At 39.7% G+C, this 26615-nt stretch overlaps 1 long non-coding RNA gene across 1 annotated transcript; it reads left to right on the forward strand.

Moving 5' to 3' along the window:
- The first annotated feature begins 884 nt into the window (after positions 1-884).
- LOC117082775 lies at positions 885-21712 on the forward strand. The gene is made up of 3 exons (XR_004436771.1): positions 885-897; positions 8565-8567; positions 21594-21712. It is a non-coding gene; the product is annotated as an uncharacterized LOC117082775 (long non-coding RNA).
- The last annotated feature ends 4903 nt before the right edge of the window (positions 21713-26615 follow it).

A 26615-nucleotide genomic window follows, 5' to 3' on the forward strand; every position in this document is an offset into this window, starting at 1 on the left:
ATTTCACAAATAGCTTCTTTGTGGTTTCTATTGTGAGATATTCAGTTTTTCTTTTTTTTTTTTTTATTATACTTTAAGTTCTAGGTACATGTGCATGACTTTTATATCATGTATAACTCCCCAATGCAATCCCTCCCTCCTCCCCCCTCCCCATGATAGGCCCCAGTGTGTGATGTTCCCCTTCCCGAGTCCAAGTGATCTCATTGTTCAGTTCCCACCTATGAGTGAGAACATGCGGTGTTTGGTTTTCTCTTCTTGTGATAGTTTGCTAAGAATGATGGTTTCCAGCTGCATCCATGTCCCTACAAAGGACGCAAACTCATCCTTTTTTATGGCTGCATAGTATTCCATGGTGTATATGTGCCACATTTTCTTAATCCAGTCTGTCACAGATGGACATTTGGGTTGATTCCAAGTCTTTGCTATTGTGAATAGTGCTGCAATAAACATACGTGTGCATGTGTCTTTGTAGTAGAGTAATTTATAATCCTTTGGGTATATACCCAGTAGTGGGATGGCTGGGTCACATGGTACATCTAGTTCTAGATCCTTGAGGAATCGCCATACTGTTTTCCATAATGGTTGAACTAGTTTACAATCCCACCAACAGTGTAAAAGTGTTCCTATTTCTCCACATCCTCTCCAACACCTGTTGTTTCCTGACTTCTTAATGATTGCCATTCTAACTGGTGTGAGATGGTATCTCATTGTAGTTTTGATTTGCATTTCTCTGATGGCGAGTGATGATGAGCATTTTTTCATGTGTCTGTTGGCTGTATGAATGTCTTCTTTTGAGAAATGTCTGTTCATATCCTTTCCCCACTTTTTGATGGGGTTGTTTGTTTTTTTCTTGTATATTTGTTTGAGTTCTTTGTAGATTCTGGATATTAGCCCTTTGTCAGATGAGTAGGTTGCAAAAATTTTTCCCATTCTGTAGGTTGCCTGTTCACTCTGATGGTAGTTTCTTTAGCTGTGCAAAAGCTCTTTAGTTTAATTAGATCCCATGTGTCAATTTTTGCTTTTGCTGCCGTTGCTTTTGGTGTTTTAGACATGAAGTCCTTGCCCATGCCTATGTCCTGAATGGTACTACCTAGATTTTCTTCTAGGTTTTTATGGTATTAGGTCTAACATTTAAGTCTCTAATCCATCTTGAATTAATTTTCGTATAAGGGGTAAGGAAAGGATCCAGTTTCAGCTTTCTACTTATGGCTAGCCAATTTTCCCAGCACCATTTATTAAATAGGGAATCCTTTCCCCATTTCTTGTTTCTCTCAGGTTTGTCAAAGATCAGATGGCTGTAGATGTGTGGTATTATTTCTGAGGACTCTGTTCTGTTCCATTGGTCTATATCTCTGTTGTGGTACCAGTACCATGCTGTTTTGGTTACTGTAGCCTTGTAGTATAGTTTGAAGTCAGGTAGCGTGACGCCTCCAGCTTTGTCCTTTTGACTTAGGATTGTCTTGGCAATGCGGGCTCTTTTTTGGTTCCATATGCACTTTAAAGCAGTTTTTTCCAATTCTGTGAAGAAAGTCATTGGTAGCTTGATGGGGATGGCATTGAATCTATAAATAACCTTGGGCAGTATGGCCATTTTCACGATATTGATTCTTCCTATCCATGAGCATGGTATGTTCTTCCATTTGTTTGTGTCCTCTTTGATTTCACTGAGCAGTGGTTTGTAGTTCTCCTTGAAGAGGTCCTTTACATCCCTTGTAAGCTGGATTCCTAGGTATTTTATTCTCTTTGAAGCAATTGTGAATGGAAGTTCATTCCTGATTTGGCTCTCTGCTTGTCTGTTACTGGTGTATAAGAATGCTTGTGATTTTTGCACATTAATTTTGTATCCTGAGACTTTGCTGAAGTTGCTTATCAGCTTAAGGAGATTTTGGGCTGAGACGATGGGGTTTTCTAAATATACAATCATGTCATCTGCAAACAGGGACAATTTGACTTCTTCTTTTCCTAACTGGATACCCTTGATTTCTTTCTCTTGCCTGATTGCCCTAGCCAGAACTTCCAACACTATGTTGAATAGGAGTGGTGAGAGAGGGCATCCCTGTCTTGTGCCAGTTTTCAAAGGGAATTTTTCCACTTTTTTCCCATTCAGTATGATATTAGCTGTGGGTTTGTCATAAATAGCTCTTATTATTTTGAGGTACGTTCCATTAATACCAAATTTATTGAGCGTTTTTAGCATAAAGGGCTGTTGAATTTTATCAAAAGCCTTTTCTGCATCTATTGAGATAATCATGTGGTTCTTCTCTTTGGTTCTGTTTATATGCTGGATTACATTTATTGATTTGCGAATGTTGAACCAGCCTTGCATCCCAGGGATGAAGCCCACTTGATCATGGTGGATAAGCTTTTTGATGTGCTGCTGAATCCGGTTTGCCAGTATTTTATTGAGGATTTTTGCATCGATGTTCATCAGGGATATTGGTCTAAAATTCTCTTTTTTTGTTGTGTCTCTGCCAGGCTTTGGTATCAGGATGATGTTGGCCTCATAAAAAGAGTTAGGGAGGATTCCCTCTTTTTCTATTGATTGAAATAGTTTCAGAAGGAATGGTACCAGCTCCTCCTTGTACCTCTGGTAGAATTCAGCTGTGAATCCATCTGGTCCTGGACTTTTTTTCGTGGGTAGGCTATTAATTGTTGCCTCAATTTCAGAGCCTGCTATTGGTCTATTCAGGGATTCAACTTCTTCCTGGTTTAGTCTTGGGAGAGTGTAAGTGTCCAGGAAATTATCCATTTCTTCTAGATTTTCTAGTTGATTTGCGTAGAGCATTTATAGTATTCTCTGATGGTTGTTTGTATTTCTGTGGGGTCGGTGGTGATATCCCCTTTATCATTTTTTATTGTGTCTATTTGATTCTTCTCTCTTTTCTTCTTTATTAGTCTAGCTAGCGGTCTGTCAATTTTGTTTATCTTTTCAAAAAACCAACTCCTGGATTCATTGATTTTTTGGAGGGTTTTTTGTGTCTCTATCTCCTTCAGTTCTGCTCTGATCTTAGTTATTTCTTGCCTTCTGCTAGCTTTTGAATGTGTTTGCTCTTGCCTCTCTAGTTCTTTTAATTGTGATGTTAGAGTGTCCATTTTAGATCTTTCCAGCTTTCTCTTGTGGGCATTTAGTGCTATAAATTTCCCTCTACACACTGCTTTAAATGTGTCCCAGAGATTCTGGTATGTTGTATCTTTGTTCTCATTGGTTTCAAAGAACATCTTTATTTCTGCTTTCATTTCGTTATGTACCCAGTAGTCATTCAGGAGCAGGTTGTTCAGTTTCCATGTAGTTGAGCGGTTTTGATTGAGTTTCTTAGTCCTGAGTTCTAGTTTGATTGCACTGTGGTCTGAGAGACAGTTTGTTATAATTTCAGTTCTTGTACATTTGCTGAGGAGTGCTTTACTTCCAATTATGTGGTCAATTTTGGAATAAGTGCGATGTGGTGCTCAGAAGAATGTATATTCTGTTGATTTGGGGTGGAGAGTTCTATAGATGTCTATTAGGTCCGCTTGGTGCAGAGATGAGTTCAATTCCTGGATATCCTTGTTAACTTTCTGTCTCGTTGATCTGTCTAATGTTGACAGTGGAGTGTTGAAGTCTCCCATTATTATTGTATGGGAGTCTAAGTCTCTTTGTAGGTCTCTAAGGACTTGCTTTATGAATCTGGGTGCTCCTGTATTGGGTGCATATATATTTAGGAGAGTTAGCTCTTCCTGTTGAATTGATCCCTTTACCATTATGTAATGGCCTTCTTTGTCTCTTTTGATCTTTGATGGTTTAAAGTCTGTTTTATCAGAGACTAGGATTGCAACCCCTGCTTTTTTTTGTTCTCCATTTGCTTGGTAGATCTTCCTCCATCCCTTTATTTTGAGCCTATGTATGTCTCTGCATGTGAGATGGGTCTCCTGAATACAGCAGACTGATGGGTCTTGACTCTTGATCCAGTTTGCCAGTCTGTGTCTTTTAATTGGAGCATTTAGTCCATTGACATTTAAGGTTAATATTGTTATGTGTGAACTTGATCCTGTCATTATGATATTAACTGGTTATTTTGCTCGTTAGTTGATGCAGTTTCTTCCTAGCCTCGATGGTCTTTACATTTTGGCATGTTTTTGCAATGGCTGGTACCGCTTGTTCCTTTCCATGTTTAGGGCTTCCTTCAGGGTCTCTTGTAAGGCAGGCCTGGTGGTGACAAAATCTCTAAGCATTTGCTTATCTGTAAAGGATTTTATTTCTCCTTCACTGATGAAGCTTAGTTTGGCTGGATATGAAATTCTGGGTTGAAAATTCTTTTCTTTAAGAACGTTGAATATTGGCCCCCACTCTCTTCTGGCTTGTAGAGTTTCTGCTGAGAGATCTGCTGTTAGTCTGATGGGCTTCCCTTTGTGGGTAACCCGACCTTTCTCTCTGGCTGCCCTTAAGATTTTTTCCTTCATTTCAACTTTGGTGAATCTGGCAATTATGTGTCTTGGAGTTGCTCTTCTGGAGGAGTATCTTTGTGGCGTTCTCTGTATTTCCTGAATTTGAATGTTGGCCTGCCCTACTAGGTTGGGGAAGTTCTCCTGGATGATATCCTGAAGAGTGTTTCCAACTTGGTTCCATTTTCCCCCTCACTTTCAGGCACCCCAATCAGACGTAGATTTGGTCTTTTTACATAATCCCATACTTCTTGCAGGCTTTGTTCATTTCTTTTTCTTCTTTTTTCTTTTGGTTTCTCTTCTCGCTTCATTTCATTCATTTGATCCTCAATCGCTGATACTCTTTCCTCCAGTTGATCGAGTCGGTTACCGAAGCTTGTGCATTTGTCACGTATTTCTCGTGTCATGGTTTTCATCTCTGTCATTTCGTTTATGATCTTCTCTGCATTAATTAGTCTAGCTGTCAATTCTTCCACTTTTTTTTCAAGATTTTTAGTTTCTTTGCGCTGGTTACGTAATTCCTCCTTTAGCTCTGAGAGGTTTGATAGACTGAAGCCTTCTTCTCTCATCTCGTCAAAGTCATTCTCTGACCAGCTTTGATCCGTTGCTGGCGATGGGCTGCGCTCCTTTGCAGGGGAGATGCGCTCTTATTTTTTGAATTTCCAGCTTTTCTGCCCTGCTTCTTCCCCATCTTTGTGGTTTTATCTGTCTCTGGACTTTGATGATGGTGACGTACTGATGGGGTTTTGGTATAGGTGTCCTTCCTGTTTGATAGTTTTCCGTCTGACAGTCAGAAGGACTGTCTGTTGGTCTGTTAGAGATTGCTTGAGGTCCACTCCAGACCCTGTTTGCCTGGGTATCAGCAGCAGAGGTTGCTGAAGATAGAATATTGCTGAACAGCGAGTGTACCTGTCTGATTCTTTCTTTGGAAGTTTCCTCTCAGGGGTGATGCCACCCTGTGAGGTGTGGGGTATCAGACTGCCCCTAGTGGGGGATGTCTCCCAGCTAGGCTACTCAGGGGTCAGGGACCCACCTGAGCAGGCAGTCTGTCCGTTCTCAGATCTCAACCTCCGCGTTAGGAGATCCACGGCTCTCCCCAAAGCTGTCAGACAGAGTCGTTCGGGTCTGCAGCGGCCCCGCTCTTTCCCCTAATGGACTGCAGCTGTGCGCTGTCGCAGCGGTAGAGTCTACAGAGACAGGCAGGCTTCCTTGAGCTGCTGTGAGCTCCACCCAGTTCGAGCTTCCCAGCGGCTTTGTTTACCTACTTAAGCCTCAGCAATGGCGGGCGCCCCTCCCCCAGCCTCGCTGCTGCCTTGCGGATAGATCGCCGCAGACGGCTGTGTTAGCAGTGAGGGAGGCTCCGTGGGCGTGGGACCCTCCCGGCCAGGTGTGGGATATATTCTCCTGGTGTGCCTGTTTCCTTAAAGCGCAGTATTGGGGTGGGAGTTACCCAATTTTCCAGGTGGTGTGTGTCTCAGTTCCCCTGGCTCGGAAAAGGGATTTCCTTCCCCCTTGCGCTTCCAGGTGAGGCGATGCCTCGCCCTGCTTCAGCTCACGCTGGTCAGGCTGCAGCAGCTGACCCGCACTGATTGTCCAGCACTCCCTAGAGAGATGACCCCAGTACCTCAGTTGAAAATGCAGAAATCACCGGTCTTCTGTGTCGCTCGCGCTGGGAGTTGGAGACTGGAGCTGTTCCTATTCGGCCATCTTGCTCCGCCCCCCCCCCAGTTTTTCATTATAAGTCTCAATAAGCTCTGAAATGTCTCTTCGTAGATTCTACGAAAAGAGTGTTTCCTACCTTCTGTATCAATAGAAAAATTTACCTCTGTGAGTCTTATCCACACATCACAGAGCGATATCACAGATAGTTGCTTTGCTTTGTTGTTTTTGTTTTTTATTGTGAGATTTTTTTTTTTTTTTTTTTTTACTATAGGCTTCAGTGGGCTCTGAAACGTCACTTTGTACATTCTGCAAAAAGGGTGTTTATAACCTGCTTAATAAATAGAAAGTTCTAAATCTGTGAGATAAATCCACACATCACAAAGCAGTTTTGCAGATTTCCTCTTTCTAGCTTTTATCATGGGATATTTGAATTTTCATCACAGTCTTCAAAGAGCTCTGAAATGTTTTTGTGTATATTTTGCAAAGAGAGTGTTTCCAACCTGCTGAATCAAAATAAAAGTTTAACCCTGTGAGAAGAACATACATTTTGAAAAGCAGTTTCACCAATATCTTCTTTCTGGTTTTCCTCATGGGATATTTGGTTTTACCATGTTGGTCTCAATCGTTTATGAAATGTTCCTTTGCAGATTCTACAAAAAGAGTGTTTCAGACTCGCTGAATCAAAAGAAAGTTTTAGCTCTGTGAGATGAATCCACACCTCACAAAGCAGTTTTACTGATAGCTTGTTTCTAGTTTCTATCTCAGGATATTTGGTTTTTCACTATGGAGCCCAAAAAGCTCCAAATTATCCTTACATAAATTCTGCAAAAAGAGTGTTTCCAACCTTCTGAATCAAGAGAAAGGTTTAACTCTGTGAGATGAATCCACACATTGCAAAGTACTATGACAGCTTCTTGGTAGTTTTTATTGCAGGATATGTGGTTTTTCACTATAGACCTTCATAAGCTTTGTAATGTCCCTTCGCAGATTCTGCAAAAAGTGTTTTTCCAACCTGCTGAACCAGAAGAAAGGTTAAACCATGTGAGATGAATTGACACATCAAAAAGTGGTTTCACAGATCACTTCTTTCTATTTTTCACGTGGGATATTCTATTTTTCCCAATAAGCCTCAAAGGGCTATGAATTGTCCCTTCACAGATTCTATAAGAAGAGTGTTTCAACCTCCCGAATTGAAAGAAAAGTTTAGCTCTCTGAGGTGAATCCACACATTACAAAGCAGTTTCACAAATAGCTTTTTTCTATTTTTTATGGGGGATATTCAATTTTTCCCTATAGGTCAATGGGGTCCGCAGTGTCCCTTCACAGATTCTACAAAACGAGTGTTTGCAGCCTACTGAATCAAAAAATTGGTTTATCTCTGTGAGATGAATCCATGCATTGCAAGGCAGTTTCACAGATAGCTTCTTCCTAATTTTTATCTTGGAATATTTGGTTTTTCTTTACAGGATTCCATGGGCTCTGAAATGATCATTTGCAGATGTTACAAAGAGAGCATTACCAATCTCCTGAAGGAAAAGAAAGATTTAATTATCTGAGATGAATCCACATGTGCAAAGTGGTTTCACAGACAGATTCTTGCTAGTTTTTATTGTGGAATATTTGTTTTTTTCCCTATAGGCCACAATTAGCTCTGAAATGTTCCTTTGCAGATGCTACAAAAAGAGCATTTCCAACCTGCTTAATCAAAACGAAGGTTTGCCGTTGTGAAATGAATCCACACATCACAAAGCAGTTTGACTGATAGCTTCTTTCTAGTTTTTATCATGGAATTTTCAATCCTCCCTATAGGCCTCAAAGGGCTCCAACATGTCTCCTCTCAGATTCTGCAAAACCAGCATTTCTAACCTTCTGAATAAATAGAAAATTTTAAGTCTGTGAGATGAATCCACCTATTGCAAACTGGTCTCACAGATAGCTTCTTTCTAGTTTTTATCATGGGATATTTGGCTTTTCCCTATAGGCTGGCCACAAAGGGCTTTGAAATGTCCCTTTGCAGATTCTACAAATGGAGCATTTCTAACCTGGTGAATCAAAAGAGAGGTTTAACTCTATGAGATGAATCCACACACCAAAAAATGGTTTCACAGATAGTTTTTTTCTAGTTTTTCTCAAGAAATTTTTATTTTTCCTTATAGGCCTCAATGGACTCTGAAATGTCCGTTCACAGATTCAACAAAAAGGTAGTTTCCAACCTGGTGAACCAAAAGAAAGGTATAACTCTATGAGATGAATCCATACTTTGCAAAGCAATTTTGTAGGGAGCTGAAGGCCTTCGGTTCGTGACCAACTCAGCATTCCACTGAAGGCTGCATGATCAAATAGCAAACTGTTTATTATGATTTCAGGTTGTGGGCCAACTCACATCTGCACCTGCCACCATAAAGTATGGTGAGTGCAATCACTTCCTGCTGCTGTGCTCCTTGAGGTTAAATACTGGAACATCTGAAGACTACTGTTCAGAGGATGTAGTTGTGCAGGCCTGCACCTAGTCAAGCAGCTTACTGACAACCACCCCTCTTCTCTCTGTCTCCTTTACTCAATAAATGCAAAGGGATCTAAAAGCTCAGAGTACTTGTTCACTAGAATCAAGGAGCCACCTGACCCCTTCTTCAAAATATACTCTTTTGTCTTTACCTTTGTTCCCACATTCATCCCTTTTTGTTCTGTCCAACAGTGATTGGGTCTGCATTAAAGTGGCGTTTGAACACAGGGACTCTGAGGATGTGAACGAAGAAGGTCTGCTGGTACATAGAAACTGAAATTGACAAGATAGATGGTAACCCTGGGACAAGTCGGCTTGCAGCTAATATAAGGTCAGTGCAGTAAAGAAGTACTGGGAATGGGAAGTTTATGAATCAGGGTAACATGGGGCACAATTTGTCTATTGAAGAAAAACATTATGTGGAGTAGCTTAAAGATTTGTTGAAATAATCTGGTGCTCAAATTAATTTGCAGACTTTAACTAAGCTCCTGCAAGACGTTATTACTCATACCCCATGGTTTCCACAGACAGGCATGCTTGATGTGGAAAATTGGGACAGAGTGGGAGAAGGATTAAAATGTGCTCATCTGAAAGGTCTTAAAGTTGATCCTTTTGTTTTCTCCACTTGGATTTTAGTTTGTTCTGTCCTTCAGTGATTATCTCCTCCTTATTCTGCTGGACAGCAGGAGTTGTGGTCTGAGTCTAAAAATCTGAAAGAATCTGTTGTTCCATCCACAGCATTAATTGAAAATAAAAAACAGGAAAGAGAGGATAAAAATTGGCCTATACTGCCCCCTTCAATATCAGAAACATCTCTATTGCCTCCTTTGGCAGCAAAAATATAGACCTCAATAGAAAGAATTTTATGCTCTGTTGCTATAGCTGGAGAGCCCCTAGACCTCGCATTTTTTCTATTTCCATAACACCTAATCCAAATAATCCATAGCAGTTTATTCATTAACACAACCCACTAGAGATTAAGTTGTTGAAGGAATTAAAAGCTAGTGTAGCTAATAATGGGGTACAGAGCCCATTCACTTTAGCATTGCTAGAAGTTGAATTTGGTGCTATGCGCCTTTGAAACTTTGATGTAAAACATTTCGCTCGCACTTGTTTGTCTGCTAGTGCATACCTGACGGAATTTAAATTGGCAAGAAATGTGTGCACACCAGGCTAGACAGAATCATCTTGCTGGACACAGAGACATTACAGAGGATATGCTGTTAAGTAATGACCCTTATTCAGACCTCAAACATCAGATACCACTCCCAGACACTGCTTATCAGCAGTGTTCACAGGCTGCTAAAGGTGCCTTGGCCACAATTCCTGAAGAGGGAGTCTCAGTAAAATCCTTTTCACATAGCATGCAAGGGTGGCAGGAACCCAATGCACATTTTCTTGCAAGATTACAAATGGTGGTGAAGCATCAAATTCCTCAAACCACTGCTGCATAAATGCTAACCTTATCTTTAGCTTTCGAGAATGCAAACATGGATTGTAAATGTGCACTGGCACCTGTGAGATGTACAAAAAACTTGGGAAATTTTCTCAGAACTTGTTAGGATGTAGGAACTGAGCTTCATCGCTCTACAATGTGAGTGCAAGAAATGGCTAATTCAGCACTTGAGAAATCTAAAAAGAGCCAAGGGTCAAACCCTAAAATGGAGCAATGTCACAATTATGAAAAAACTGGACATTTTAAAAAAGAATGCCACCAGATCTCAGGACAGAAAGAACTTTACAATGCGATGCCCACCCACCCCCACTCCCCAGTGGAAAAAACGCCAGGACTCTGTCCTTGCTGTAACAAAGGAAATAACTGGGCTAATCAATGCCACTCAAAATTTCATCAAAATGGCAAGCCCATGTTGGGAAATGAGAAGAGGGCCTGGACCCGGACCCCTCAAACAATGAGGGCATTCCCATTTCATACCACAACCCCACTTCAGGGGTGGGTCTCAGGAGGTATAGTGATTCCCTCACCTCAGGAACACCAGAATGTGCAGGATTAGATCTCCCAGTCAGAGAAAGTATTACATTAGTTGCAGAAGACAAACCTACAAAAGCACCCACTGGCATTTGGGGACATTTACCAGCAGGATACATGGGACTAATTTTAGGCAAAAGCCACCTTAACTTGCAAGGCATCAACGTAGTCCCAGGAGTAATTGACTCTCTGATTAGGGAGGAGAAATTAAAGTAGTTTTAATGTCATAATACCTTTGGGTTTTTGAACCGGGAGAATATATTGCTCAATTATTGCTTATTCCCTGCAAATTTCACCCTTCTCCATGAAAGGAGAAATGAGGAAATAAAATGTTTGGAAGCACAACTACATGAGAAATCTATCTGTCACAACCTATAGCCTCTAATATACCCACCTGTGTAGTACAAATTAAAGGCAATAAATTTTATGGGCTTGTGTACACAGGAGCTGATGTATCAGTAATATCCAGTGAGGACTGGCCCACAACATGACCTCTCAAATTAACCTCTACATCTCTAGTATCAGTAGGAGCAGTTCAAAGCATTCAATAGAATGCTGAGATTTTACCTTGTCTTAGTCTGGAGGGACAATCATGTACTTTCCAGCCTTACGTTGCAAATATAGCTATCAATTTATGGGGTTGAGACTTACAGCATGATACATGAGACTTACTGATGAAAACTTTAATAACCTAGGATTCAAAATGTTGAAGGAAGTATCTGAGTGGGAAAGGTTTAGGGAAATTCCTACAAGGAACCCCTAACCTGATATCAATAACTGGAAAAACAGGTTAAACACTACAAGGAGATTCTTCATAGATTTCCTGTGGCAATTAACTGAAGAGGCAGAAGCTGAGTTGCAACTTGTGGAACAGAGGCTTTAGCAATGGCATGTCTCCCGGCTACAGCCATAAAAACCTTTGATTTCACTATCCCTTAGGCAAAATTTTGCAGTTTTATAAAGTCCATTCTTTCATTCTTCCTATGATTACTGACTTATTTTACTGATGGCCCTTCCAAAGGTCATACAGCTATTTATGGACCTAAACATACTCAAACAATAATAACTTCTGGGGTTTCAGCTCAATGTTCAGAATTAATTGCAGTCATTCAGGTTTTACAGCTCACAGCTTCAGATCCTATCAACATTGTGTGAGATTCAGCTTATGTTTAAATGTAGTCAGTCGATAGAAACTGCTACAAATAAATGTATCCTAGAACCAGAACTGCTTAATTTGTTTCTAAGCCTTTAGCAAGTTATTTGCTCTCATGCAGCTCCTTTTTATATTTCTCATATTCGCTCTCACACGCAACTTCCTGGACCACTATCTCTAGGGAATGATAAAGCAGATAAACTGATTGGTTCTGTGTTTCAGTAAGCTCAAGTCTCTCATGCACTACTGCACCAAAATACTTCTGCTCTTCCTTGCATATTTCATTTGTCTTGAAGCCAAGCTATGACTATAATACAAGCCTGTCCTACTTGCCAACATATCCCTGGAGCCACATCTGTAGAATGATGTAAGCCACGAGGTTTGGCTCCAAATGAAAACCGGCAGGTGGATATTGCACATATTGCAGCCTTTGGCAAACTTAGCTATGTTCATATGACTATAGATACTAATTCTCATATGCTGCATGTTACATGCCAAACAGGTGAGACAGCTGGTAATGTACGGCAACATCATCTGTTGTCATTTGCTCATATGGGAATCCCTAAACAATTAAAAACTGACAATGGACCCACTTATACTGGTCATGCTTTTCAAAATTTCTTACAGCTTTGGGCTATAACTCACAAAAGAGGAATTCCTTACAACCCTCGAGGACAAGGAACTGTAGAGGGAGCACATCAAACATTACAATGCATGTTGGAAAAACAAAAAGGAAGTATAGGAGAAACAGTTACCACCTCCAACAAAACTACACTTAGCCTTATTTATTTTAAATTTTTTGACTCCTGGTATGGATAGTAAGACTCCAGCAGAAAGACATTTGCAAGTGTTAAAGGAAAAGAGAAAAGTTTATCCAATAGTGTTATGGAAATTCCTGGAAGAAGGAGAATGGAAAGACCTGGTGGATTTACTGATGTGGGGATGAGGGTAGGCTTGTGTTTTTACAGAAGATGGACAAACTGTGTGGGTGCCCTCAAGGTTCATGCAACCATGGAATGGGAGACTGGAGGAATCCAGGGTGGCCAACCATGGGCCAGGTCCCTCCAGTTTGAGCCATAAGCCAGCTGAGCCTGAGTGCAAAGACAGAGAGAATGCCAACAAGAGTTACAACGGCATCAACCCCCATGACCTGGGGGCAATTCAAGAAAACCATGCAGGAACCTGAGAAACTACTGGAGCATCAAGGCCAGGCAAAAATCCCTGATTCCATGTTCTTGGCCGTGTTAGCCATAATGCCCTGTGTGATATGTTTTCCCTGTGCAGAGGTAAAAACATATTGGGCATATGTTATGAATCCCCCAGTAGTACGACTTACACTTTGGATGACACTCCCGCTTAGATCTATCATAATCGAGGAATGTGGACTCAAGGACCCCTAAATCTCCCTGACATAGAACAGTTTGACTCTGAGAACAATGTCATTAATTATACTGCCCCACTGGAAAGACTCCCCTTGTGTGTCACTACAAAGATGTCATTCAACCATAGTTGTCTCATAATTCAAGCTCAAGAATGATTGAGCCACTATGGAAAAGTCATGTACCTATTACATCTTGGTTCTATTAATGTAACTGGTATGCTAACCAGCCATTCCCAGCCCAACTCCCCAATTGTGCTGACTATAAGGAATGGATTCCCTTCGATAGTTTCTAGTCAGTCACATTGAAACGGCTACAATTAAATATACCCTAGAACCAGAACTGCTTAATTTGTTTCTAAGACTTCAGCAAGCTATTCGCTCTCATGCAGCTTCTTTTTATATTTCTGATATTCACTTTCACACACAACTTCCTTGACCACTATCTCTAGGTAATGATAAAACAGATAAATTGATTGACTCTGTGTTTCAGCAAGCTCAAGCATCTCATGCACTACTGCACCAAAATACTTACGCTCTTACTCGCATGTTTCATTTGTCTTGAAGCCAAGCTAGGCTATAATAAGGCTAGGTGTGAACCCAGTGTCTTGGCCCACTTGCTAGAAAACAATCTATGTTAACTGGAGACATTGTGGATTGTGGATTGGGGTCAACTATTTGGCAAAGATAAAAATCAGAAATCATGGCACAAACTTTGCTGGCATTGGTGGCAAGTTTTTAATGATTCTTCTTTACACCACACTGGGATCCAGTCCCAGACTGCTACCCAGACTGCTTGGTATGGAGCAGGCTTTAGTCCTCCTCTTCCTCAGTGGCATTATCAAGAGAGGAAAGAACCAATCCAAGAGACTTTATGGATGGCAACCCTCTCATTTATGAATGGCAGCATCTGGGTTGGGATACTATCCAATAATTGCAATAGTAAGCAATACAGTTTTTTTTTTTTTTTTTTTTGAGACGGAGTCTCGCTCTGTCACCCAGGCTGGAGTGCAGTGGCCGGATCTCAGCTCACTGAAAGCTCTTCCTCCCGGGTTTATGCCATTCTCCTGCCTCAGCCTCCCGAGTAGCTGGGACTACAGGCGCCCGCCACCTCTCCCGGCTAGTTTTTTGTATTTTTTAGTAGAGATGGGGTTTCACCGTGTTAGCCAGGATGGTCTCGATCTCCTGACCTCGTGATCTGCCCGTCTGGGCCTCCTAAAGTGCTGGGATTACAGGCTTGAGCCACCGCGCCAGGCCAGCAATACAGTTTTAATGTTACATTTGTAAAGAATATCATCACTCAATTTACATTTGTGTTTTTAGTCCTTAAGTCTTTTTGGCAGCTAAGAAGGACCAACTCCAGATAAACAATACCCAATTGGCCTGTAAATCTTGACAGTTATATCACTGAATTAGTCATAGCACATTACAAACATGTAATATCTCTACTTTGATAATTTTGGGTCACATCCCTGGAGTATGACTTCCCATTAATCTGTCTTAACATTGGGCTGCCACACCTGCTTCGCTCTTCGTGAAACATCTTCTAACTCAACTTGCTCATTGTGTCTGTAGAGCCTTAGGCATGATAATTTTTGCTATTGTTTTCTTGTCACAATAATAACTTCTGTTGCTATGTCCTCTGTAGCTTTGCATAATTCTATTCGAATGGTTCAGTATGTGGAAAAATGGATTTGTACAGCCAACCAAGCATGGTGACCTCAGAATAAAATTAACACTGAGTTACAAACTGAAGTGGTAATGTTGAAATCCACAGTTGTATGGTTAGGATAACAAGTACAAAGCTTATGATTGCAGCAGCAATTACACTGTCATTTTAATCACACTCACATTTGAGTAACCAACTTAGAACATAACCTAAGTGAGTATCCAGGGGACCCTGTGAATGCCTATTTGCAGGGAGCTTTCACACTCAACATCACCTTTGAGATTGGTGAATTACAAAACAAAATTCGTGATTTAAATAAGCAAACTCAAGAGATTCAGCCTTCTTTAGAAGACTGGACCGAATTCCAGCAAGGCCTGGGGGGCCTGGAGAGCCTCAATCCTTGGACCTATCTAAAGCACCACATTAACAACTCATTTGTAGTTCTAGTAGTAATGCTGTTCTGTTTCTGTTTTCTGTTCTTATTCTGTAAAATTGGATGGAACACCAATCAGAAAATGAGAGCTGCCCAACCTGGTCTTACATTTATTTAATTAATACATAAACAGAAAGGGATAAATGAAAGTCTGTGGGTCATGACCAACTCAACATTCCACTGAAGGCTATATTATCAAATAGCAAACTGTTTATCAGGAATGCAGAATGTGGGCAAACACATCTGTGCCTGCCACCAGAATGTATGCTGAGTGCAATCACTCCCTGGCATCGTGCTTCCTGAGGTTAAATACTGGAACATCTGGAGACTACCGTTTAGAGAATGCAGTTGTCCAGGCAACACCAAGTCAAGCAGCTGACTGACAACCACTCCCTTCTCCCTATCTCCTTACTCAATAAATAACAAGGGCTTTAAAAGCTCAGAGTCCTTATTCACTAGAAGCAAGGAGCCCCCTGGCCCATTCTTCCAAATGTACTCTTTTGTCTTTATCTTTATTCCTGTGTTCATCTCTCCTTGTTCAGTCCAACAGGAATTGGGGATGCATGGGCTCTAAAATGTCCCCTCACAGATTCTACAAAAAGAGTGTTTCCAACCTTCTGAATCAAAAGGAAGGTTTAGTTCTGTGAGAAAAATCCACACAATGCAAAGTGGTTTCACATGCAGCTTCTTTCTAGTTTTCAAAGTGGGATATTCATTTTTTTCCCATAGGCTTCAATGGGCTCTGAAATCTCCATTTGCAGAGTCTACACAGAGTGTTTCCAACTCAACCAATCAAAGGAAAGATTTAGCTCTGTGAGATAAATAAACACATCACAAAGCACTTTCACTGATAGCTTCTTTCTAGTTTTTATCGTGGGATATTCAGTTTTTCCCTATAGGCCTCAATGGGCTCTGAAATGTCCCTTCGTAGATTCTACACAAAGAGTGTTTCTGACCTGCTCAATCAAATAAAAAGTTTGGCTCTGTGAAACAAATCCATACAACACAAAGCAGTTCCACAGAGAGCTTTCTTCTAGTTTTTATTGTGGTACATTTCATTTTTCCTATAGGCCTCAATGGGCTTTGAAATTTCTGTCTGAAAACTCTTCAAAAAGAGCATTTCCCTTTCACAGATTGTACAAAAAGAGCATGTCCAACCTGCTGAATCAAAAGAAGGTTTAATTCTGTGAGATGAATTCACACATGGCAAAGCAATTTCACAGATAGCTTCTTTCTACATATTCTTGTGGAATATCTATTTTTAAAAAATTATTATATTTTAAATTCCAGAATACATGTGCACAACGTGCAGGTTTGTTACACAAGTATACATGTGCCATGTAGGTTTGCAGCACCCATCAACTAGTCATTTACATTAGGTGTTTCTCCTAAGGCTATCCCTCCACCAACTCCCCACCCCCCAACACGCCCCAGTGTGTGATGTTTCTTGCCCTATGTCCAAGTGTTCTCACTGTTCAGTTCCCACCTATGAGTGAGAACATGCAGTGTTTGGTTTTCTGGCCTTGTGACAGTTTGCTGAAAATGACGGTTTCCAGCTTCATCCATGTCTCTGCAAAGAACAGGAACTCATACTTTTATATGGCTGCATAGTATTCCACGGTGTATGTGTGTTACATTTTTTAATCCAGTCTATCATTGGTGGACATTTGTGTTGGTTCCAAGTCCTTGCTATTGTGAAAAGTACTGCAATAAACATACGAGTTCATGTGTCTTTATAGTAGTAAGATTTATAATCCTTTGGGTATATATCCAGTAGTGGGATTGCTGGGTAAAATTGTATTTCCAGTTCTAGATCCCTGTGGAATAGCCACACTGTCTTACACAATGGTTGAACTAATTTACACTCTCACCAACAGTGTAAAAGCGTTCCTATTTCTCCACATCCTCTCAGGATCTGTTGTTTCTTGACTTTTTAATGATTGCCATTCTAACTGGTGTGAGATGGTTTCTCATTGTGGTTTTGATTTGCTTTTCTCTGATGACCAGTGATGATGAACATTTCCTCATGTGTCTGTTGGCTGCATAAATGTCTTATTTTGAAAGTGTCTGCTCGTATCCTCTGACCACTTTTTGATGGGATTGTTTGATTTTGTCTTGTAAATTTGTTCAAGTTCTTTGTAGATTGTGGATATGAGCCCTTTGTCAGATGGGTACATTGCAAAAAATTTCTCCCATTCTGTAGGTTGTCCGTTCACTCTGATGGTAGTTTCTTTTGCTGTGCAGAAGCTGTTTAGTTTAATTAGATCCCATTTGTCAATTTTGGCTTTTGTTGCCATTGCTTTTGGTGTTTTAGTCATGAAGTCCTTGCCCATGCCTATGTCCTGAATGGTATTGCCTACGTTTCCTTCTAGGGTTTTTATGATTTTAGGTCTAACATTTAAGTCTTTAATCCATCTTGAGTTAGTTTTTGTAGAAGGTGTAAGGAAGGGATCCAGTTTCAGCTTTCTATATACGGCTAGCCAATTTTCCCAGCACCATTTATTAAAAAGGGAATCCTTTCCCTATTTCTTGTTTTTCTCAGGTTTGTCAAAGATCAGATGGCTGTAGATGTGTGATATTATTTCCGAGGACTCTGTTCTGTTCCATTGGTCTATATCTCTGTTTTGGTACCAGTACCATGCTGTTTTGGTTACTGTAGCCTTGTAGTATAGTTTGAAGTCAGCTTTTTTCCTTTTGCTTAGGATTGTCTCGGCAATGAGTGTTCTTTTTTGTTCCATATGAACTTTAAGGTAGTTTTTTCCAATTCTATGAAGAAAGTCATTTGTAGCTTGATGGGAATGGCATTGAATCTATAAATTACCTTGTGCAGTATGACCATTTTCACAATATTGATTCTTCCTATCCAAGAACATGGAATATTCTTCCATTTGTTTGTGTCCTCTTTTCTTTTGTTGGGAAGTTGTTTGCAGCTCTCCTTGAAGAGTTCCTTCACATCTCTTGTAAGTAGGATTCCTACATATTTTATTCTCTTTGTAGCAATTGTGAATGGGAGTCCACTCATAATTTGGCTCTCTGTTTGTCTGTTATTGGTGTATAAGAATGCTTGTGATTTTTGCACATTGATTTTGTATCCTGAGATTTTGCTGAAGTTGCTTATCAGCTTAAGGAGATTTTGGGTTGAGATGATGGGGTTTTCTAAACATAAAATCATGTCGTCTGCAAAGAGGGTCAGTTCGACTTCCTCTTTTCCTAATTGAATATGCTTTTTTTCCTTTCTCATACCTGACTACCCTGGCCAGAACTTCCAACACTATGTTGAATAGGAGTGGTGAGAGAGGGCATATTTGTGCCAGTTTTCAAAGGGAATGCTTCCAGGTTTTGCCCATTCAGTTTGATATTGGCTGTGGGTTTGCAATAAATAGCTCTTATTATTTTGAGATATGTTCCATCGATACCTAGTTTATTGAGAGTTTTTATTATGAAGGGCTGTTGAATTTTGTTGAAGGCTTTTTCGGCACTTATTGAGGTAATCATGTGGTTTTTGTCATTGGTTTTGCGTATGTGATGAATTACGTTTATTGATTTACATATGTTGAATCAGCTTTGCATTCCAGGGATGAAGCTGACTTGATTGTGGTGGATAAGGTTTTGATGTGCTGCTGGATTCTGTTTGCAGTATTTTATTGATGATTTTTGCATCGATGTTCATCAGGGATATTGGCCTGAAATTGTCTTTTTTTGTTTTGTCTCTGCCAGGCTTTGGTATCAGGATGATGCTGGAATCATAAAATGAGTTAGGGAGGATTCCCTCTTTTTCTATTGATTGGAATAGTTTCAGAAGGAATGGTACCAGCTCCTCATTGTACCTCTGGTAAAATTCGGCTGTGAATCTGTCTGGTCCTAGATGTTTTTGGTTGGCAGGCTATTAATTTTTTTTTTAATTATTGCCTCAATTTCAGAGCCTGTTATTGATCCATTCAGGGATTCAACTTTTTCCTGGTTTAGTCTTGAGAGGGTGTATGTGTCCAGGAATTTATCCATTTCTTCTAGATTTTCTAGTTTATTTGTGTAGAGGTATTTATAGTATTCTCTGATCATAGTTTGTATTTCTGTCGGATTGGTGATGATATCCCCTTTATCATTTTTTATTGCATCTATTTGATTTGTCTCTATTTTCTTCTTTATTAGCCTTGGCAGTGATCTGTCAATTTCATTGATCTTTTCAAAAAATCAGCTCCTGGATTCTCTGTATTTTTTGAAGGGATTTTTGTATCTCTATCTCTTTCAGTTCTGCTCTGATCTTAGTTTTTTTTTTTTGCCTTCTGCTAACTTTTGAATTTGTTTGCTCTATCTTCTCTAGTTCTTTTAATTGTGATGTTAGGGTATCGATTTTAGATCTTCCCTGCTTTCTCTTGTGGGCATTTATTGCTATAAAGGTCCCCCTATACACTACTTTAATTGTGTCCCAGAGGTTCTGTATGTTGCGTCTTTGTTCTCATTGGTTTCAAGGAATATCTTTATATCTGCCTTCATTTCATTGCTTACCCACTAGTCATTCAGGAGCAGGTTGTTCAGTTTCCACATAGTTGTGTGGTTTTGAGTGAGTTTCTTAATCTTAGTTCTAATTTGAATGAATTAGAACTATCTGAGAGACAGTTTCTTGTGATTTCTGTTATTTTACATTTGCTAAGGAGTGCTTTACTTCCAATTGTGTGGTCAATTTTGGAATAAGTGCGATGTGGTGCTGAGAAGAATGTATATTCTGTTGATTAGGAGTGGAGAGTTCTGTAGATGTCTATTAGGTCCACTTGGTGTAGAGTTGAGTTCAAGTCCTGGATATGTTTGTTAACCTTCTGTCTCATTGATTTGTCTAATATTGACTGTTGGGTGTTGAAATTTCCCATTATTAGTGTGTGGGAGTCTATATCTCTTTGTAGGTCTCTAGGGACTTGCTTTATGAATCTGGCTGCTCCTGTATTGGGTGCATATATGTTTAGCATAGTTAGCTGGTTTTTTTTGAATCGATCCATTTATCATTATGTAACGACCTTCTTTGACTCTTTTGATCTGTGTTGGTTTAAAGTCTACATCATCAGAGACTAGGATTGCAACCCCAGCTATTTTTGCTTTCCATTTGTTTGGTAGCTCTTTCTCCATTCCTTTATTTTGAGACTATATGTGTCTCTGCATGTGAGATGGCTCTCCTGAAAACAGCACACTGATGAGTCTTGACTCTTTATTTGATTTGCCAGTTTGTGTCTTTTAATTGGGGCATTTCCCCCTTTTACATTTTGGGTCAATATTGTTATGTGTGAATTTGATCCTGTCATTATGATGTTAGCTGGTTATTTTGTCAGTCAATTGATACAGTTTCTTAATAGCATTGATGGTTTTGCAGTGGCTGGTACTGGTTGTTTCTTTCCATATTTGGTGATTCCTTCAGAAGCTCTTGTAAGGCAGGCCTTGTGGTGACAAAATCTCTCAGCATTTGCTTGTCTGTAAAGGATTTTATTTCTCCTTCACTTATGAAGATTAGTTTGGCTGGATATAACATTCTGGCTTAAAAATAATTTTCTTTAAGAATGTTGAATATTGTTTCCCACTCTTTTCTGGCTTGAAGAATTTCTGCCAAGAGATCCGCTGTTAATTTGATGGGCTTCCGTTTCTGGGTAACGCGACCTTTCTCTCTGTCTACTCTTAACATTTTTTCCTTCATTTCAACCTTGGTGAATCTGACAGTTATGTGTCTTGGGGTTCCTCTTCTTCAGCAGTATCTTTGTGGTGTTCTCTGTATTTCCTGAATTTAAATGTTGGCCTGCCTTGCTCAGTTAAGGAATTTCTCCTGGATAATATCTTGAAGAATGATTTCCAACTTGGCTCCATTCTCCCCATCACTTTCAGGTACACCAATCAAATGAAGATTTGGTCTTTTCACACAGTCCACATTTATTGGAGGCTTCATTTGTTCCTTTTTACTCTTTTCTCTAACCTTGTCTTCTCACTTTATTTTATTAATTTGATCTTCAATCACTGATCCCCTTTCTTCCACTTGATCAAATCAGCTATTGAAGCTCATCCATGTGTCATGAAGTTCTCGTGCCGTGGGTTTAAGCTTCATCAGGTCATGTAAGGTATTCTTTATACTGTTTGTTGTAATTAGCCATTCGTCTAACATTTTTTCAAGGTTTTTAGCTTCCTTGCGATGAGTGCAAACATGTTCTTTTAGCGTGGAGAAGTTTGTTATTACTGACATTTTGAAGCCTACTTCTGTCAACTCATCAAAGTCATTCTCCATCCAGCTTTGTTCCATTGTTGGCGAGGACCTGCAATCCTTTGGAGGAGAAGAGGTGCCCTGTTTTTAGCATTTTCAATTTTTCTGCTGTGGTTTCTCCCCATCTTTGTGGTTTTATCTACCTTTGGTTTTTGAGGTTGGTGATCTGCAGTTGGAGTTTTGGTGTAGATTATTTTTTGTTGATGTTGATGCTATTCCTTTCTGGTTGTCAGTTTTCATTCTAACAGTGAGGTCCCTCAGCTGCAGGTCTGTTGGCATTTGCTGGAGTTCCACTCCAGACCTTGTTTGCCTGGGTATCACCAGTGGAGACTGCTGAACAGCAAACATTGCATAACAGCAAATATTTCTTCTGATCTTTCTTCTGGTCGCAGGGGGACACCTGACTATAAGAGGTGTCTATTGGCCCCTACTGGGATGTGTCTCCCAGTTAGGCTACATGGGATCCACTTGAGGAGGCAGTCTGTTTGTTCTCAGACCTTAAAAGCCATGCCAGGAGATCCACTACTCTCTTCAGAGCTGTCAGACAGGGACATTTAGGTCTGCAGAAGTTGTCTGCTGCCTTTCATTCAGCTATGCCTTGCCCACAGAGGTGGAGTCTATATAGGCAGTAGGACTTGTTAATCTGTGGTGGGCTCCACCCACTTCGAGCTTCCAGGCTGCTTTGCTTACCTACCCAAGTCTCTGCAATTGCAGATGTCCTTCCCCCAGCCAGGCTGCCACATTGCAGTTTGATCTCAAACTGCTGCACTAGCAGTGAGCAAGGTTCCATGGGTGTGGGTCCCACCAAGAAAGGCACAGGAGAGAATCTCCTTGTCTGCCAGTTGCTAAGACCTTGGGAAAAGTACAGTATTTGGGTGGGACTGTTCCATTTTTCCAGGAGCAATCTGTCATGGTTTCCCTTGGCTAAGAAAGGTGAGGTGACACCCTGCACTTCTTCAGCTCTCCCTCCATGGGCTGCACCCACTGTCCAAGCAGTCCCAATGAGAAAAAAACAGATACCTTAGTTGAAAATGCAAAAATCACCCATTTTCTGCATGAATAGTGCTGGGAGCTGCAGACTAGAGCTGTTCCTATTCAGCCATCTTGGAACAGAGCCAGAATATTTGTTTTTTTTCTGTAGCCCTCAAGGGCTCTGAAATGTTTGTTTGCAGTTTAAATAAAAATAGTTTTTGCAACCTGTTGAATTGTAAAAAAGGTTTAACTTTGTGAGGTGAATTTACCCATCATAAAGTGATTTCACAGAGAGCTTCTTTCAAGTTTTTATAGTGGGATATTCTGTTTTTCTTTATATGTCTCAAAATGTTTTGAAATGTCCCTTCACAGATTCTACAGAGTGTTTTCAACCTGCTGAATCAAAAGGTTTAGCTACATGAGAGGAATTCACACATCAAAAAGCAGTTTCAAACATAGCTTCTTCCTAGTTTTTATTGCAAGATATTCGGGTTTTCCTTATAGGTCTCAATGGGTTCTGAAATGTTCCTTCACAGAATCTACAAGAAGATTATTTCCAACTGACTGAATAAAGAAAAGGTTTACTTCTGTGTGGTGAGTCCTACATAACAAAGTGGTTTCACAGGTAACTTCTTTCTAGTTTTTATCATGAGATATTTGGGGTTTTCATATAGGCCTCAATGGGCACTGATGTGTCTCTTTGCAGATTCTACAACAAGAGTGTTTCCAAGCTGCTGAATCAAAAGAAAGGTTTAATTCGGTGAGATCAGAAAGTAGTTTCACAGATAGCTTCTTTCTAGTTTTTATCATGGGATAATAGGATTTCCCTATGGGGCTCAATGGGCTCTGAAGTGATCCTTTGCAGATTCTCCAATCTCCAGAATCAAAAAGAAAATTTAATTCTCTGAGTTAAATCCACACATTGTAAAGTGGTTTTACAGATACCTTCTTTCTATTTTTTATTGTGGGGTATTCATTTTGTCCCTATAGGCTTCAATGGGCTCAGAAATGTCTTTTCACAGATTCTACAATCAAAGTGTTTCCAACCTGCTAAATTTATTGTGGCACTATTCACAATAGCAAAGACTTGGAATCAACCCAAATGTCCATCTGTGACAGACTGGATTAAGAAAATGTGGCACATATACACCATGGAATACTATGCAGCCATAAAAAACGATGAGTCTGTGTCCTTTGTAGGGACATGGATGCAGCTGGAAACCATCATTCTTAGCAAACTATCACAAGAACAGAAAACCAAATACCGCATGTTCTCACTCATAGGTGGGAACTGAACAATGAGATCACTTGGACTCGGGAAGGGGAACATCACACACTGGGGCCTATCATGGGGAGGGGGTAGCGGGGAGGGATTGCATTGGGAGTTATACCTGATATAAATGAGGAATTGTTGTGTGCTGACGAGTTGATGGGTGCAGCACACCAACATGGCACAAGTATATATATGTAACAAACCTGCACGTTATGCACATGTACCCAAGAACTTAAAGTATAATAAAAATAAAAATAAAAATAAAACAAATAATAAAAAAAGGTTTGAGTCTGTAAGATGAATCCACACATGACAAATGAGTGTCACAGATACCTTCCTTCTAAATTTTATCACAAGTGTTTAAGTTTTTCCCTTAAACTATTCTTGGGATTCAGCAGGTTGAAAACATTCCTTTGTACAATCTGAAAAGAGACATTTTAGAGTCCAGTGAGACCTATGGTGAAAAACAGAATATCCAGAGACAAAAACTAGAAAGAAGATATGTGTGAAACTTCATTGTGATGTGTGGATTTAGCTCACAGAGTTAAACCTTTCTTTTGATTCAGCAAGTTGGAAACACTCTTTTTGTAGAATCTGCTTAGGGATATTTTGGAGTCCACTGAGGTCAACAGTGAAAAACAAAATGTCCCATAATAAAAACTAGAAAGAAGGTACCTGTAATCCTGCTTTAAGGTGTGTTAAGTCAGCTATCAAAGTTAAACCTTTGTTTTGATATAGCAGGTTGGAAACACTCTTATAGAAACTGTGAAGGTACATTGCAGAGTGCACTGAGGCCTATAGTGAATAACAGAATACCCCATGATAAAAAATAAAAGGAAGCTATTTGTGAAACTGCTTTGTGATGTGTGCATTCAGCTCACAGAGATAAACGTTTCTTTAGATCCAGTATGTATGAAAAACACTTTCTGAAGAATATGTGAAAGGATATTTTGCAGGGCAGTGAGGTTTACTGTGAAAAACTGAATACCAGTGATAAATACTAGAAATAAGCTATCTGTGAAACTACATGGTAATATATGCATTCAGCTAACAGAGTTAAACTTTTATTTTGATTCAGAAGATTGGAAACACTGCTTTTGTAGAATCCAAGAAGGGACATTTTGGAGTCCCCTGAGGCCAATGGTGAAAAACCGAATATTCCATGATAAAAACTAGAAAGAAGATATCTGTGAAATGGCTTTGTGACGTCTGTGTGTGGATTCAGCTCAGAGTCAAAACTTTCTTTCAATTCAGTAGGTTGGAAACATTCCTAATGTAGAATCTGTGAAGAGATATTTCAAAGTGCACTGAGGCCTATAGTCAAGAACAGAATATCCACTGATAAAAATTTGAAAGAAGGTATCTGTGAAAATAACTTGTGGTGTATTTATTCAGCTCACAGAGTTAAATCTTTCTTTTGATTGTGCAGATTGGAAACACTCTTTTTGTAGAGAGTGTGAAGGGTTATTTCAGAACCCACTGAGGCCTGAGGTGAATAACCGAACATCTCATGACAAAAACTAAAAAGAAGCAACCTTTGAAACTGCTTTGTGATGTGTGGATTCAGCTCCCAGAGTTAAAATTTGCTTTTGATTAATCAGATTGGCAACACCCTTTTTGTAGAATCTGCAAAGAGACATATCAAAGCCTTCTGAGGGATATAGCGAAAAACTGAATATCCCACGATAAAAAGTAGAAAAAAGCTATCTGTGAAACTGCTTTGAAATGTGTGCATTCAGGAAACAGAGTTAAACCTTCCATTTGATTCAGCATGTTGTAAACTTTCTTTGTGTAGAATTTCTGATGAGACATTTTGAAGCCCACTGAGGCCTTTAGTGATTACTGAACACCCCATGATAAAAACTAGAAAAAAACTGTCTGTGAAACTGTTTTGTGATTTGTGGATTCAGTTCCCAGAATTAAAACTTTTTTTTGATTCAATAAGTTGGAAACTCTCTTTTTGTAGAGCCTGCCAAGGGAAAATCCAAAGCCCAGTGGGGCTTTTTCTGAAAAATAGTTTATCCAGTGATAAACACTAGAAAGAAGTTTTCTGTAATACTGCTATGAGATGTGTGGATTCAGCTCACAGAGATAAGTCTTTTTATCATTCAGCAGGTTTGACACACGCTTTTTGTAGAATATGTGAAAGTACATTTCAGAGCCTTCTGAAGCATATAGTGAGAAGTCAAATATCCTGCAATAAAAACTAGAAAGAAGGTACCTGTAATCCTGCTTTAAGGTGTGTTAAGTCAGCTATCAAAGTTAAACCTTTGTTTTGATATAGCAGGTTGGAAACACTCTTATAGAAACTGTGAAGGTACATTGCAGAGTGCACTGAGGCCTATAGTGAATAACAGAATACCCCATGATAAAAAATAAAAGGAAGCTATTTGTGAAACTGCTTTGTGATGTGTGCATTCAGCTCACAGAGATAAACGTTTCTTTAGATCCAGTATGTATGAAAAACACTTTCTGAAGAATATGTGAAAGGATATTTTGCAGGGCAGTGAGGTTTACTGTGAAAAACTGAATAACCAGTGATAAATACTAGAAATAAGCTATCTGTGAAACTACATGGTAATATATGCATTCAGCTAACAGAGTTAAACTTTTATTTTGATTCAGAAGATTGGAAACACTGCTTTTGTAGAATCCAAGAAGGGACATTTTGGAGTCCCCTGAGGCCAATGGTGAAAAACCGAATATTCCATGATAAAAACTAGAAAGAAGATATCTGTGAAATGGCTTTGTGACGTCTGTGTGTGGATTCAGCTCAGAGTCAAAACTTTCTTTCAATTCAGTAGGTTGGAAACATTCCTAATGTAGAATCTGTGAAGAGATATTTCAAAGTGCACTGAGGCCTATAGTCAAGAACAGAATATCCACTGATAAAAATTTGAAAGAAGGTATCTGTGAAAATAACTTGTGGTGTAT

Source organism: Trachypithecus francoisi, unplaced genomic scaffold, assembly GCF_009764315.1.
Source record: "Trachypithecus francoisi isolate TF-2019V2 unplaced genomic scaffold, Tfra_2.0 Lachesis_group9, whole genome shotgun sequence".
Classification (NCBI taxonomy): domain Eukaryota; kingdom Metazoa; phylum Chordata; class Mammalia; order Primates; family Cercopithecidae; genus Trachypithecus; species Trachypithecus francoisi.